Raw genomic sequence first — 15194 nt, forward strand, 5'->3', positions numbered from 1 at the left:
GGGACAGCTGACTCTGAGTGATTACATAAGGCACATATGGGGCCAGAGGGAGAGGAAAACTCAAGGATATTTTCATTATTGCAAGCCGAATGCAGAAATTAGGTAGAAAAGATACTTAGGAGTGTAAGCTTTTAATTCATACAGTTTTAGTTTGAGTCCTGCTTCCAATATTTCTAAGGTGTGCTGCTTTGAGCAAGTAATTTATTTAATATTTGTTTGTTTTATCAGCAAAACACATGAAGTAATTTCTGCTGGGAGGATTAAATAAGACAATGCAAGTTAAAAGGTTATCACAGTAGCTCTTTTTATATCTTTTTAAAATTTCATGCTAAGAAGAGATATTTATTTTTACATTCTTACTGAAGTTCCTTTAAATGAAAATTATTTTTATTTCTCTCTATGACTCGGATATTATTTTCAATTCATATTTTTGGCTTGCTCATTTACTCTTTATGTTTATATTCAGCAGATTATGAAACTATTGTATTACTGTACATATTTATCTTTAGATAAGAGAATATATAGGAGTAACCAATAAATAATCTTCTCCCAGCTCAGTCACAGACTGTTTCCAAGCCTCTAGAATAAATAGGTTTTTGCTTGTTTTTCTGAGAATGAGCTTGTGTTCAGCTCTTGTTCACATCAGTTTTCTAAATGGCACTTTCTATATGTGTGTTTGATCACAAAATTTCTACACTTTTTCTTTTGAGCAAATCATTCTGCAATGGGGAGTTAACAACACGTTGAGATATTCTAGATCTTTAAAAATGTATTAAATGGGGCTGGGGATGTGGCTCAAGTGGTAATGTGCTTGCCTGGCATGCACCAAGCCCTGGGTTTGATCCTCAGCACCACATAAAAATAAAATAAAGATGTTGTGTCCACCGTAAACTGAAAAATAAATATTAAAAAATTCTCTCTCTCTTTAAAAAAAATGTATTAAATGTGTTTTTATATAAGAAGATCCTAATCATATCCCCTAAGAGCATTATTGCTATAATGCATTGTAATTATACAATATCTATAAAGGGATCTGTGGGATACTTAATAACCAATTCTGTTTGACAGACACAAAGAAGGTAGATTGAAAATCGAACTCCACGAACTGAACTTTCAGCATGATGGGATGCAGGTGTTTAGTTGAAGAACAATGTACTGGGAGCAGTTTGGTGTTCTAGGTTACCATCAATACCAGTCAAGCACAGTCCTTGAGAGCAACACAGAAGAGTGGGCTGTGGCTTGGCCTGTACACTCTTCATGCTCAAACGTTTTCTTGCTTGGTTGTTTCTTATGTTACCGAAATATATGATTGAACCATTGTTAAGTTTTTCTTCTTATCCTCTTTCTGGAGTTCAAAAAACATTAAAATAGATGATCACCATTACTTAAGTGATAATTAGAGAGATTAAATATAATTAGAGGGAGTAAATATAGGCAAAGTATGGAGACAAGCAATGAATCATTTTAACCACAAACCCCAAAATGCCAAGTTTTGGATGAAATTCCCAGATAAAGATAATCAGCAGCATTTCCCTTCGTTTGAGTTTTCTTTTGCTTCAGAAGAGAATTTATATGCATCTTAGTTTCTTTGGGCCTAACAGTTTGCAGTTTGATAATATATTTTGTGGTGTTTCTTTTCTCCTTGATATATCTTATTAGTAAATATAAATAACATAGTATTTTCATCTTCATGTTTAGGGTTATATATTACAAGATCTCAAAGCACCAGCTATTTTGTTCAGGTTACATCAATACAATTTTATTTGACAGACTTAGATTCTGGTATTGAAAATAAATTAGTGCTCTTATTTACTCAATTCTGGCTTTTTTTTTCCTCCTGTTTATTTTTTTTTCTAAAAGTAGTGAGTTTTTCATACTACTCTATTTCTTAAAAAAAAAATACCTTTTATTTTAAACTACTCCATTCTCTTTATTTAAGCAGTTGTTATTCCTTGTTTCCTTCCTCCTCCCCTCCCCTCCTCCCTTCCTTCCCTCCCCTCCTCCCCTTCTCTCCCTAATTGCTAGAGATGTTGAGCATTTTTTTTTTATATATAAATTGGTTGTACTTCTTGTTTTGAGAGCTGTCTGTTTAGTTTTTTTTCTGCCCATTAATTAATTGGGTTATTTGATTTGGGGTGTTAAGTTGTTTTGTGTTTTTTTTTTTTTCATTAATTTTCTGGATATTAATGCCCTAGCTGAGGAGCAGGTAGGAAAAACCTTACATTTTGTAGACTCCCTCTTCACACTCTTATTTTATTTTCTGTGCAGATTTTTAATGTGATTCTATCCTATTTATTGATTTTTTTTATTTTATTTCTTGCACTTTAGGGGTCTTGTTAAGAATGTCCTGTGCTGACATGTTGGAGTGTGGAACCTATATTTTCTTCTAGCAGTTTCCGAGTCTCTGGTCTAATTCCTAGGTTTTTGATCCACTTTGAGTTGATTTTTGTGCAGGGTGAGAGATAGGTGTCAAAATGTATTCTTTATGATTTTTAAAAGCTAAGAGGACCAAAAACTCTTGCAAAAAAAAAATAGTAATTCTTAACATGACTCTTATTTGACCTATTATTCTCTTGCTCATGTGAAAAAAGATCTTCAAGTCTCTTGGTTATTTATTTGGTATTTGTATCTGCATCTTCAGATAATTTGATAATGAGTTTTTTTAAGTAATAGAATTTGCAGGTTATCTAACTTTTTCTCATTTCAGGATTTTGGAGTGGTGTGTCTCTTATGTTATCATCCACAGTTCTTTCTTTACTATAACTTGTTGGGGTTTTTAGCCCCGGTCTCCTCCTGACCAGCAGGAGAAGCAGGAAAAGCATGCCCCAACAAGATGAGCCAAGAAAGGCAAAGGTCGACTGGCCGCCCACACCTAGCCTGCCCTCCCGGGAGAACAATCAGACATGCGAGAACAGTCAGAGCAGGATCTCATTTAATGAGGACATACACACAGCTTATATACTGCACAGGAGCTAATCAGAATAAAGGTCAGAGGGCACACCCATCCCGTAGTCTGTAAGGGAAGGCACGAGCTGTCCAAGAGGGCGGAAGAGTCCTGGACCTATCCTGGAGGTGGTCCGCCTCCTCCATCACTGCCCACAGCACCACTGATCGCCAGGAGCCTTCCCAGCCACATATGCAGCCTCAAGATCAGGAAGCGGGCAGCCATGCCCTATAATAAAAATTTGGATGAAGTTTGTATTTTGTAAGTCAAACCAAATCTATTCAGCCTTACTAACAAACCCTCAAATTGCAGGAAATTAAAATAGCATGGGTGATTTTCATGTAGGTTGTGTTTCCAGTCAAGATGTGGAACATTAGAGTAACGCATTAATTTAACCATTATACTTAGTAAGAGAAAAGGCATAAACTACACAAATTTAATTGTGTAAATAATTCAATCAATAAATGAGCAAAGTAACTGAAGAGGTATTTCACAGAAAAAGAAATAAAACCAACAAATATATCAAAAAACATTCATCATATCTAGCAATTAGAGAAATGCATATTAAAACTACACTGAAATTTCATCTCACTCCAGTTATAATGCCAACTATCAAGAATATAAGTAACAATAAATTTTGGCGACAATGTGGAGAAAAGGTTCACTCATACATTGCTGGTGGACTGCAAATTGGTGCAATCACTCTGGAAAACAAGCAGTATGGAGATTCCTCAGATAACTTGGAATGAAATCACCATTTGACCCAGTTATCCCACTCCTTGGTTTATACCCAGAGGACATAAAATTAGCATACTACGATGATGATGCAGTTACATCAATGTTTATAGCAGCTCAATTCCCAATACGGAAGCTATGGGACCAATCTAGGTGCCCTTGAATAGATGAATAGATAAAGAAAATGTGCTAATATACATAGTGGAATATTATTTAGCCACAAAGAAGAATGAATTTATGGCATGTGCCAATAAATGAATGGAACTGAAAACTATTGTGCTAGGTGAAATAAGCCAATCCCATAAAGCCAAAGGTTGAATGTTATTTCTGATCTGTGGATACTAACACATTAGGGGGAGTGGGTAAAAATTCACTGGATTAGAGGAAGGAATGATGGGAAGGTAGAGTGGATCGCAATAAGAAAAACAGAAGGAATCAGACATTACTTTCCTGTGTTCAGGACTAGTGAAACCCCACATTATGTACAACTACATTATGGAATACTAATTAGTATAAGTCATACTCCATGTATGTGTTATATGTCAGAATACACTCTATTGTCATGTATATATAAAAAAATAAATAAAAGTAACTAACCAGATAAATAAATAAATAAATGCCAAGGAAAAAATCTCTCTTAAGTGAATAGAGTTTTGCAGTCATTTCTCTTTCTGAATTGCATCCATTTTGGAGATCAAGCTTATAATAATGATACCCCCCGTTATCTGTGATGAGTCCTGCTTCCCCACATGTTGGAGTTTGAACATTAGAGATGCACGTGGAGGCAAGCATATAAAGCAGGGTTTATTTAAAAAGGGGTAACACAGGCTTCTACAGTGAGGGAGGTGTTCTGCCCTATTTATATGTCCTAGGCTTCCTTTGTTCTCCTGACTTTTTTCCCTTATCTTTCTCCTTTATGCCTAGGTGACTAGGCCCAGGAATGCTTAGTGGAAGGGCCAAAAGATGGGAAACAGGTGCTTTGAATGGGGAAGGGTAGGATGGAGTTGTCAAGGACACATTAACAACCTGTAGGGAGTGAAAATTCTTGGGACAGATTACCTTGGCAACAGGTTGGAGCAGGAGCAGGTTCTTGATAAGGGTGGAGGAATTGCTCTGAAGGAATTAACATTTCAATCCCTCTGGGGGCAAGTCTCCAACCTCCCAGACTCACTCAAAATTTTTCTCCTTAATCCAATCCAACTCGATTTATCTATCTACACTGACTGCCTGTCTAATTCTGGCTTCAATAAAAAAAAGATTATAAAAGATTCTTGCAAAAAGAAAGATTTTGCTGAGAAAGAAGCCTTCTGGAAGGAGTGGTGTGAAGGATTAAACTCTGGGAAGCTCTAGAGGCAGAGCGAAGAATCACTGGATGATAATTTCTCCTCTAGAGTGGTTACTTTGTAAAGTGTTGGTGCTTGAGGCTGGTGGTGTGCAAGCAAGCCATTGAGGTTTTTATTGTCTCTTGGTCTCTTTGTGTTTACATTCCAAACTCCACCTAAGTATAGAATTCTATACCGAAAGAGCATGCTTAAAAGAAAATTGAACTGGACAGACCCAAATTAACTACCTAGTACCTAACTGGTTTGGTTTCTGATTGAATCACTGTGATCAGTCCTACATGTTATCAGCTTTACATAAAAAGGAAAAAAAAATGGCACTTCTTTTCTGGAAAGAAATCTTTCAATTTCAATATCTGGAGTTATTTTTATGTTAGAAAAAGCAATGAAATAAATGAGGAAACAGGAAAAAGAAAATCACCCATGGAAGTAGACCTACAACAGTCACAAAATGTTGGAATTGGCAGACATGGCCATTAAAAGGGTTATTTAAATACATTAATGAAACTAACATGAAACATGAACAAAGTGAATGAAAAGCAAAATATTTCAATAGAGAAACAATCTGTAGCTATTTTTAATAATGAAGCCCTTTGATTCAGGAGGTGGTTTATGGACTCAATCTCTTCCTAATTTTTAGCTTTGTTGATCTTTCAGGATCACTAAAATAGTGAAAAGACCTGGAAGTAGCATATAGGTTACTGTTATATGAACTGTTCAGAAGTGAGGAATTTTTGTTGTTGTTGCTGGGTTTTTGTTTGTTTGGTTGGTTGTTTGTTTTTTACATTCTTCTTTATATTTACTTTTATGTTTTTTGCTTTTCTTTCTTGAGTGTTTTTTTAAAATGAAATAGTAGAGCTTTAGAACTTAACTACTCTTATTTTTTAAATCTCTATTTCACCTACAAGAGACACTATAAAGTATATTAAGTAAGCTCTCCATTGATTTTTATAAACTCTTTATATTTTGTTTTAAATGTCAAAATAAAGTTTCTCAAATTCTCAAATTCTTTATCTTTTGTGTGAATTGTAATATTTTTTCATAGGTTTAGTAATGTCATCTTTTGTCTTTTCAAGGGTGTCAAATATATCTCTTTCTATATATATTACAGTACTGGGCAAAAAAGGGATGCTCTAATATTGAACTATAGCCCAGCCCTTTTTAATGTTCTATTTTGAGAAAAGATCTTGCTAAATTTCCCAAGCTGGACATGAACTTGTGATTTTTCTTCCTCACCTTATGTAAGATACTATACTCAGATGGTGTTAAGTATATTTTTTAGAAGTTATGTAGTGGCATTTTCCATGTTTTAATAAAGTTCTCTCTTTTGCCCACTGAGGTCTCTGTCCTTTATTTTGAAGGCTTCCTTCAAATATTGCATGAAAATTAACCAACTTAATTGATTTTTCATATTTAAGAATAAGTCACTAAAATGTTGGTTTTAGTTTATAGTATAAATGATTTTGTGTATATGATCTTGCACTTATAACTACATTTCATCAAATGGTCAGCATTAGTGAAGATGGAGATATTTGGAAAGATTTCTGTGTGACTCAAATTTTAGTTTCTCTGGCTGCTGGTGCTTCTCAAATAATACAGGGATGACAGATGACCTCACTAATTCAGAATGATGATTTTTTTTTTTCCTTTGGCCTCATTGTTCTCTATTCTTCTCCTCTACCTGACCTCTTTCTGGAAACTTTCTTAATAAGTTCAGTTGTCTCTCTTTCAGTCTTTTCAAATTAGATAGCAACTTTTCATTGGATGAAAACTTGTTCAGGAGGGGTATTCAAAAAATATTGATGTAGTGATACTGCTGTCAAATAGGCTAGAATTTCTGAGGACTATAACTCTTGAACATGTGCTCTTCCAACCAACTCATAAATTTTAAAAACTTTGCTTCCACAACGCCTTCCGAGATTCAGCTGTGCTCCGCTATTTCTGGATTCTTGCTGGAAGTTGATGTTACTCTCTGCAGGTACTTATGGGACACTTTTAATAATCTGCTATGTCAGTTATCACTCCTCCATCCAGTTGTCACTTTTTCAAAATGTTGTTGATATATCTGTCTTGCTGTTGTATTTCCTTTGCTCCCCTCAGCTTATACTTGTCATTTCACTGAGTTATCAAGAAGACCTAAGCATCTCTTGTCAGCACAGCATGTTTAATAGCAAGTTTATTGCATTTGTATTAGTGGCTTTTATTTATAATTGCTTTCTAAAAGACACACCTTGAGGTGGAATCTGAGTCTGTACTCCCATTTATTATCAGTTAAATATTCACAAAGATTTTTTACACTATGTGATGGTTTTCAAACATACACATATGTATAAGAAAGGATAATAGTCTTAATTATTTAATGACTATAAAGGCATAGGCAGATAGCAAATAAAATGAATGCAATATTGATCATAAGTGATACACTGCACTGAAGAGTTCTGACTAAAGAAGTGTGTGTTTGTGTGTGTGGGTGGGTGTGTGTGCATGTGCATGCATGCCTCAAATGACTTCTAGATATGATTGACAGAGATGGTGCTAGGCTTGCATTTTCTTTAGAGTATTTTTAATATTCTTTACAAGTTAGAGCAAGTTATTTTGGGTTCTTAGATGCTAACTTGTCAATATTTTTTTTAATTTAGTTAACAAAAGAAATTCTGGACTCTCCATTTTCTGTCCTTGAGAAAAAAAAAATATTACTTTGTCTAAAGGTAATGAAATTAATCTGTTTTGAATAAAAGAGCATTTAAGTCTTAATAGACTGGGGGAAAAAACTACCTTTTTATAAAAGAGCTTTTATGTTTCTTAGCTCGTGAACTATCTTACCTTAAATGGTGTGAAAATGTGAAAATACAATTTCTTAAAAATGCATTATAAGCCTGAAGTTATCATGTCTTTAAATATGTCAGTGATATTACCCACCTAGAATGCTATGGAATAATTTCCACAATTCATTGAACTGCTCTTATAATCTTTTTTAATTTAGGTCGGCATTTCACAGATAGAACATCATCACACAAGAATGTAATGCAAAGTAAATAACTACAAATTTCATAAGGCTTCATAAGACTAATGCAAATGCAAACTTTGAAATGAGAGTTATATAATTAGACAATTATACTGCTAAAAATTGATGCAAGGAGAAAACAGTTTTATTTTCTTTCAGAGCTCAAAGCTACTAACATTTTTTTCAGTATCTCTTTCACTTTTGTTAAGATCACATGACTAGTCTCTAATAAAACAAATTTTTTTCCTGAATCATCTAGATTTAAAATTTGAAGAAAAAAATAGGTTACTAATGATGAATCCCAGATGCTATAGTAGCATACCAAAGGATATGTTTTGACAAATGAAAGCTTGTACAGTACTTGTGTCACACTTCACATTCTATTTAAGTAAATGTTTTGATTCACCCACTGATTACTTACACTAAAACTATGTAAGGTTTTCAAATAATGTAGACTAAAAGCCAATACACACCGAATGTACGTATACTTTTAAAAAATAAACTTTTATGTTATTCTTAGAAAAGTAAGACACTTCAGCTGGAGAATGGATATAACATTTAGTTTAGCTTCTTATAAAATATTTCATCAAAATGAAAATATTATCTTTTCTAAGTTTCCTGTAAGTTTTATTTATTGCCAGAGAGAATAATTAATTTTATTCATATAAATGCATTTTATTTCTTATGGTTATAAACTATTTCCCAATGTGGTCATTAGAAATATTTGGGGAAAGGAACAAAGAAAAAATGAAGAAAAACTTTATCAATATGTTTTGTCTATGAGAAAGAGAATCTTAACAATTAACTGAGATTTTGTATTCTATGAAAACACGTTTTATTGTATGAAGTCAACAAATGGATTTAATTCCAATAGTGTATACACTATCTACAAAAAAACTTAAGTATGCATTTTATTTATCATAATTATAGTTTATGCAAGAAGGTTATTTGAATTCATGTGAAAATATGTCTTCTGATTGAGAAATTAAAAGGATCAACACTAATCACATTTATATTTCTTGTGAATATCATCATATTAATTGTGATGACTTTATATACAAAATTTTATGCCCTGTTCTCAAACAATTGAGGCAAGAAACATGCTGTACTAGTTTGTCATCATGATATTAAACAATCTCTTAATAATGAAATGTAATAATAGTTCTTCACATCTGAAAAATAATTACAATCACAATGATAATTAAGAATAATTGTGAAAATATGCTTAAAGGGAAATGGTGTTAAACAAAAATCTTTAAACAAAATAAGTAGGAAGCAATAGAAAAATATTATTTGGTGGGTTTCTGTTTGTGACTAAAAGTCTCAGGGGTCACTCCAGGAAAAGTGGCCTAACTGGGCTGTGCAAAGTAACCATACAAGAGACACAAATACCTTTTTCTTTGGGGTCACTGTGAGGGTTTCTCTGACCTTAAGGGTCCACAGGAAGAAACAAAATTAAGAAACTATTGCCATAAGCAACAATCAAAGTTGGAATAGTGAGGGCCTGATTGGGTCAGTGACAGCTAAAATGAGTGAGGAAAGGGGTTTTAAATCTAACATGGAAAACTTTATGAATCACTGCATGTTAGTGGAGAGACAAACTGCTAAGAACTAGCTTGCAACTTTTCTAGCTTGCATGGCCATCAGAGTTAAACCTACCCATCATTCAAAGAAAGCCCACTATAGAAAATAAGTTTCCAAGAAGTGATTGTGGAATACTTCTATTTTATTCTCTTAAAAAAGGAGAATGTTTCTCAAAATTATATTTATATATTGTATGTATATGTTTGTATTAATAATCCACTAAATCTAAAAGAAAGATGCCAATTTAAAACAGAATCTAGTCCCAAATTATTGCCTAACTCAATCACTTATTTACTAAATTGTTAATGAATATTCTTGATCTTGAAGTTTTTAGAATTTTCCCTTTTTTTTTTTTTGCTTTTGCCAAAGAATCATTTGGTATTAGATGTTTTCAAACTTTTTGAAACTTTTGAAAGGATTATATTTCTGGTGTTCTGCTACTGTGCATGCTTACTACTTGTCTCCCTGTTTTGTTTAAACATCATATCGAGCAAATGACTTCCAGTTAATTGTTTACTTCATTTATAAGTCAAATAGAACAGAAAATTTCTAATCTGAAGCTATCATGTTTTATCATGAAGAAAAGTTGGTTTCTGAGTGACTAAGATGGTAGTGTGGTGCTGTTATTTTGTTGTTCATATTTCGTTTTTTTCCTGACTTCCTGTCTTTGAAAATTACCTGTGTTTTAACACCTTCAACACCTTAATACAAATAGCTTCATTTACTAAAATGTAAACCTAAAGGACTCCCCTAAAGGTGTTTTAGTCTTGTTCTGTTACTGACAAAATGTAATGAACTGTGTAATGAAAGGATTTCAGATGACAGTAAATTTCAAACATATTGAATCTAAGTCTGTGATTGCTATGACACGACTGTGTGGTATAACAGAATGGAGACAAGTTTTCCAGACACTACACAGAAAACAATGAAGAAAAGTAGTTATTTAATGATTTTAAGAGATTCTTGTCTTTACTACCTGAATCTTTCAATTTTTTAAAGTAACACATTGAAGAACTTTAACTTTTGATAAGAGGACTAAGCTATTAATATTATTATGCTGGGTTGACCATAAGCTAAGAATAGTTATGCTGTCAATGGCAAGTAGAAAATTTAGACGATTTTGGAAAGAATATAACTAACTAAAAATGTTCATGATTACATAAAATGGGATGTGTTTTGTGAGCAGAGCACAAGTTTGATCACTGCTTTTATAAATTATAATTATACTGACTGAAAATGTGCTCAAGTCTAAGGGTTTACCACATGAATTATGGTCCTATCGACAGCATGAAAAAAAATTTACTGGGTATGAATCTCACTGCCCATGCCTTCTAGGATGTCCTGAAAAAAATGACCCTGACATAATGAAAAGCTATTTTGGGTGTGGGGTGAACATACTACTGACCTGTCCTTGGAGCAGAATAGTGAAGCTCTGAATAAAATATGTTGTCCCAGTACACCTCCTAAGGAAAGAATTAGGGGTGGATGGGATTTAGAAGAGAATTAATTTTATAGGAAATACATAAAATTTACAAGAGGAAGATAGCAAAGGGATGTCTTTACAGAAAATACATATTTTTTTCCAATATTCAAGTGAGAAAGGAACCTGAAATTCTCCTTTGTTGCAGTAGGGATAAATTATCTTTAACATATGAGAAAATAATGCTAGTTCTCTGGACGTTTGTGTTATTATTGAAAAGTTAGCTGTTTCTTTTTTGGAAAGGCATAGTGACCAGATAATTTAGGGTAAATTTTGTGGGTTCAAATGGGAAAAAAATATAAATCCTGGATACAGGCAAGGAAAATGGACATCTTTGAAATTTCCATATATGATATGATGAACAATTAAGCAACCCCTGAAGACATGTTTTGGGGATGGCTAAATGGTGAGCAATCATGAGAGGCTTGTGAACAGTGGGGAGGATGGCTGTGAAATGGCAACCAGTACTATGACATCACCAGGAACATCAGCTCCCCTAACATCTCACAAGATGTCATTATACCCCAGAACAATCTTGTGGGTCAATTCTGGGATTCAAGGTCTTGAGTGCTGCACTCAGTCCATAATATTTACAGCCCTACCCTAATTCCACACATCACAACTGAACTGCCCAAGCCAGGTGCTACTCTATGACCAGCATTCCTCTTACTTGTAACAGGAGGTGAATCTTCCTCATTTGCCAATTTTTTATTTGTGTCAGTGATGTAATTTTTGGAAAACAGGGGATATAAAGGTGATAAGCAGAGAACATAAATAAAAGATGGTGGGCTGTCAGTGTACACATGCATGTATGCATTCATATATGGATGTATTTATGTATCTAACTTACATATTTATTATCAGTATTTAAATGTATGAGTTTTGAAATTACAATGTCCTGTGAAGATTAATTATAAAATCAAAAATCATGTAGCACCACCTTCATCAGTCCACTTAAAAATATACAGCTTAAAAATATACCTGCTTTCAACAATATCCATGTCCCTGTGCTTCTTTCAGATGAACTGAGTGGAACCAATGAAATCAGCACAGGAATATACAGAGTTAAGGAAGGAAGAGTAGCTTTGAAAATACAGACTGATGTCTAAACCATGAAAACATTTCTTTAAACCCATATTAATATTTATTTAAAAAGCACACAGGGAAACATGAGTTATTTATGTAGGATCAGTCGGTTGTTCATGAAGGCCATAGAGAAAGATCTTCACTTTCTTGCTTGCTGGGTTTCCATGTAAGATTTTGGTTTTAAGGAACAGTATTTTTTTTTGTTTGTTCTTGTTAAAATGAATTTTCAAATATGATTCTAATCTGGTTATTGGTAAAGACATTTTGAATTAGATTGCATAAATCACATAATATATCCATCATTAGGTCTTAAATCATGAAGCTTGCCATGCATTTTCTTGGGGTACAGTTCCAGTATTTGATAAACAGGGGAAAAAATGCTTTAATGTATTCCAGAAATCTCTTGAGGATTAAATGAGAACATATGTAGTATGTGCATAACATTTTACCATCTTTCCTTCTCTCTGCATTAACTCTAATGTGAATTGTGCTACTCAGACAAAAACTCTGTCTCACTATGTCTTGGTGACAATTTCAAGAGTTAATTGCACTTATTTAGGTGAAAATTTTTTTATAATGTTTAGATAAGGATAATTTAATATATTCTGAATAACTGTAATAGTAATCATATACTGTAGGATAAACATCAAGTCATACAAATACCATGATTGAATGAAAGATTCAAACTTTAATTTTGCTCTCCAGCAGAAAGTTAACAAGGATGATGAATAGGGATTTTCTGAAGAGCTAGCTTGGACTGGGTGGTTACAATATTCATGAAATGAAATAACCAATGTATCCATCAACTTATAGATAGAGAAAACGTGGTACATATAAACAATAAAAAACTATTCAGTCGCAAAAAAGAATGGACTCTTCTCATTTGTGGCAACATGGAGAGAACTGGAAATCAATATGTTATGTAAAAGAATCCAGGGACACAGAGTCAAGTACTGCATGTGCTCACTCTTCTGTGGAATCTCTAAGAACCTGATTTCAGAGGAGTCCAAACAAGAATCCTGGTTACTGGAAGCCTGGAGAGAGGAAGGGAAAGGGAAAGATTGGTCAATGGGTACTAAGTTATATTTAGATAGGAGCAAGAAGTTGTGGTGTGGGATTTTAGGGTGACTACAATTAAAAATTATATTCTATATATTATACTGCATATTTCAAAAAGTGGAAGAATTTTGAGTTTTCACAGTAAACAAATGACAGTGTTTAAGGAAATAAATAAGTTTATCCTAATTTAAACATTATACAATGTATTCATGCATCAAAATATTACATTGTATCATTAATATTATACTTTTATTTTTAACATATAAAATAAATATTAAAAATAGATTGGTCAACAAAATTATAATGTCAACTTAGATGAGTTGTAGGAATGAGCTCTCCATAGAAAGATCACAGGAAGGAGATTTGACTAAATGGAAATAATTGTACAAAAATCCTTAAGGTTGGATTAATTTAAGATGTCTGAGAAATGTACAAAAGCCTATGGGCTACTATTGATGTATGGGGGAAATGGCTTGAGATGGGTTTCTGAGAAGTAGTAGGACCTACTGCTGAAAAATTAGGTGGTATTGTATGAAACTGGATGCTTATAGCAGAGATTTTAAGAGCATCATTCTTCCCATGTGAACAAGAAATAGTCAGATGTTACATAGAATCATAAAGACCAAAAGGGTAATTTCAATAATTCAGGGTAGTAATAATGGAGATGCAAAGTATTAGAGATTAACACAGGTTTTTTCTCTATGAAATCTTGGTTTATTGATTAACTAAGCATTCTGTGCATCGGCAAACACATGTCTTTTTTTTAACTTTTATTTGAAATTATTTTATGCTTAATTTATTGTTATGCTTTGAATTTTTGTCTCCTGGGTTATCTTTTTTTTCTGTGCAAATTCTGGTTTAGGAACAATTTGTTTCTTTTCAGTAAATATCATCTCAGTGTGACTGAGGGAACTCGTTTGTGATTAATATAAACATGAGCTATATAGAATTATGGAAATAAAACTTGAATGTTTTGTTCACCTGAATAAATGATTAAAAGACTAGAGAAACTAAATCTAAACCCTTAAGTTCAGTATTAGTCTTTATGTTTTTAAGCATGTGCAATAAGACTTCAGTTTTATTGGGTCAATGACCCATTTGTCCAGCCCAAATGTTTGTTCTGGGCATACCAATCAACTCCACCATTGTACTGTTGGAATGATACACATTGATTTTTTTAAAGTAATATCAGACACTTTGTAGTTTTCCAGCCATATATACAAAGTTTTATGAATGTCTTTATGGTACTATCTTCACAGTGAATACACGATTTGAACCTCTTGATTTGCACGATTTTGTAGGGTTTCCAAGGTTCAAGGAAATAGTGAACCATTTTCTCCTCAGGCTACCTACAGGAAGAGGAAAGGTATGCATGTCCCTTTAAAATTTTTTCTTTATAATAATGGATCTTTTCCCAAAATTAGTTTTAATCTATTTTAGATTAATTTTATCCTTTTCTGAAAACTGATTTTTATATTATATACAATAGTCCCAAAAAATCTGTTTGAATTCTCTATATTTCTTTCACCAGTTATTCATTTCCTATTATAAATTAATATTGAGTAAATCATTGAATGAATGAGTAAATGAGCCAGAAGATGTGATGAAATCTTTGCTTCCAGCTTTCAAATTCTAGCTGTAACCCTCAAGTTCCCTGGAGATGCATCCTTTCTCCTTCTGATGACATTAATCATCTGTATAGGTTTTATGGGGAAAACTCAGTCTCCAGTTGTATCAGTGATTTTGTTGAATATTTGCTTTTGATTATTCTTCTAAACACTTTTTCTCCATTTCTCTTGGTTTATTGGTGCTTCTGGGACTTCTGACTTACAATTTGTTGATTACAACCCTTATTCTTTCTGCTAATATATTTACTTAGTAAGCTGGCTTTTACTCTCTTAGACTGACTCAAATAGTTTAATTAATCTTCATTTGTGCTTTTTCAATCTAAGTGCTTAATTT

Source organism: Ictidomys tridecemlineatus, chromosome 1 (genome assembly GCF_052094955.1).
Source record: "Ictidomys tridecemlineatus isolate mIctTri1 chromosome 1, mIctTri1.hap1, whole genome shotgun sequence".
Classification (NCBI taxonomy): Eukaryota; Metazoa; Chordata; class Mammalia; order Rodentia; family Sciuridae; genus Ictidomys; species Ictidomys tridecemlineatus.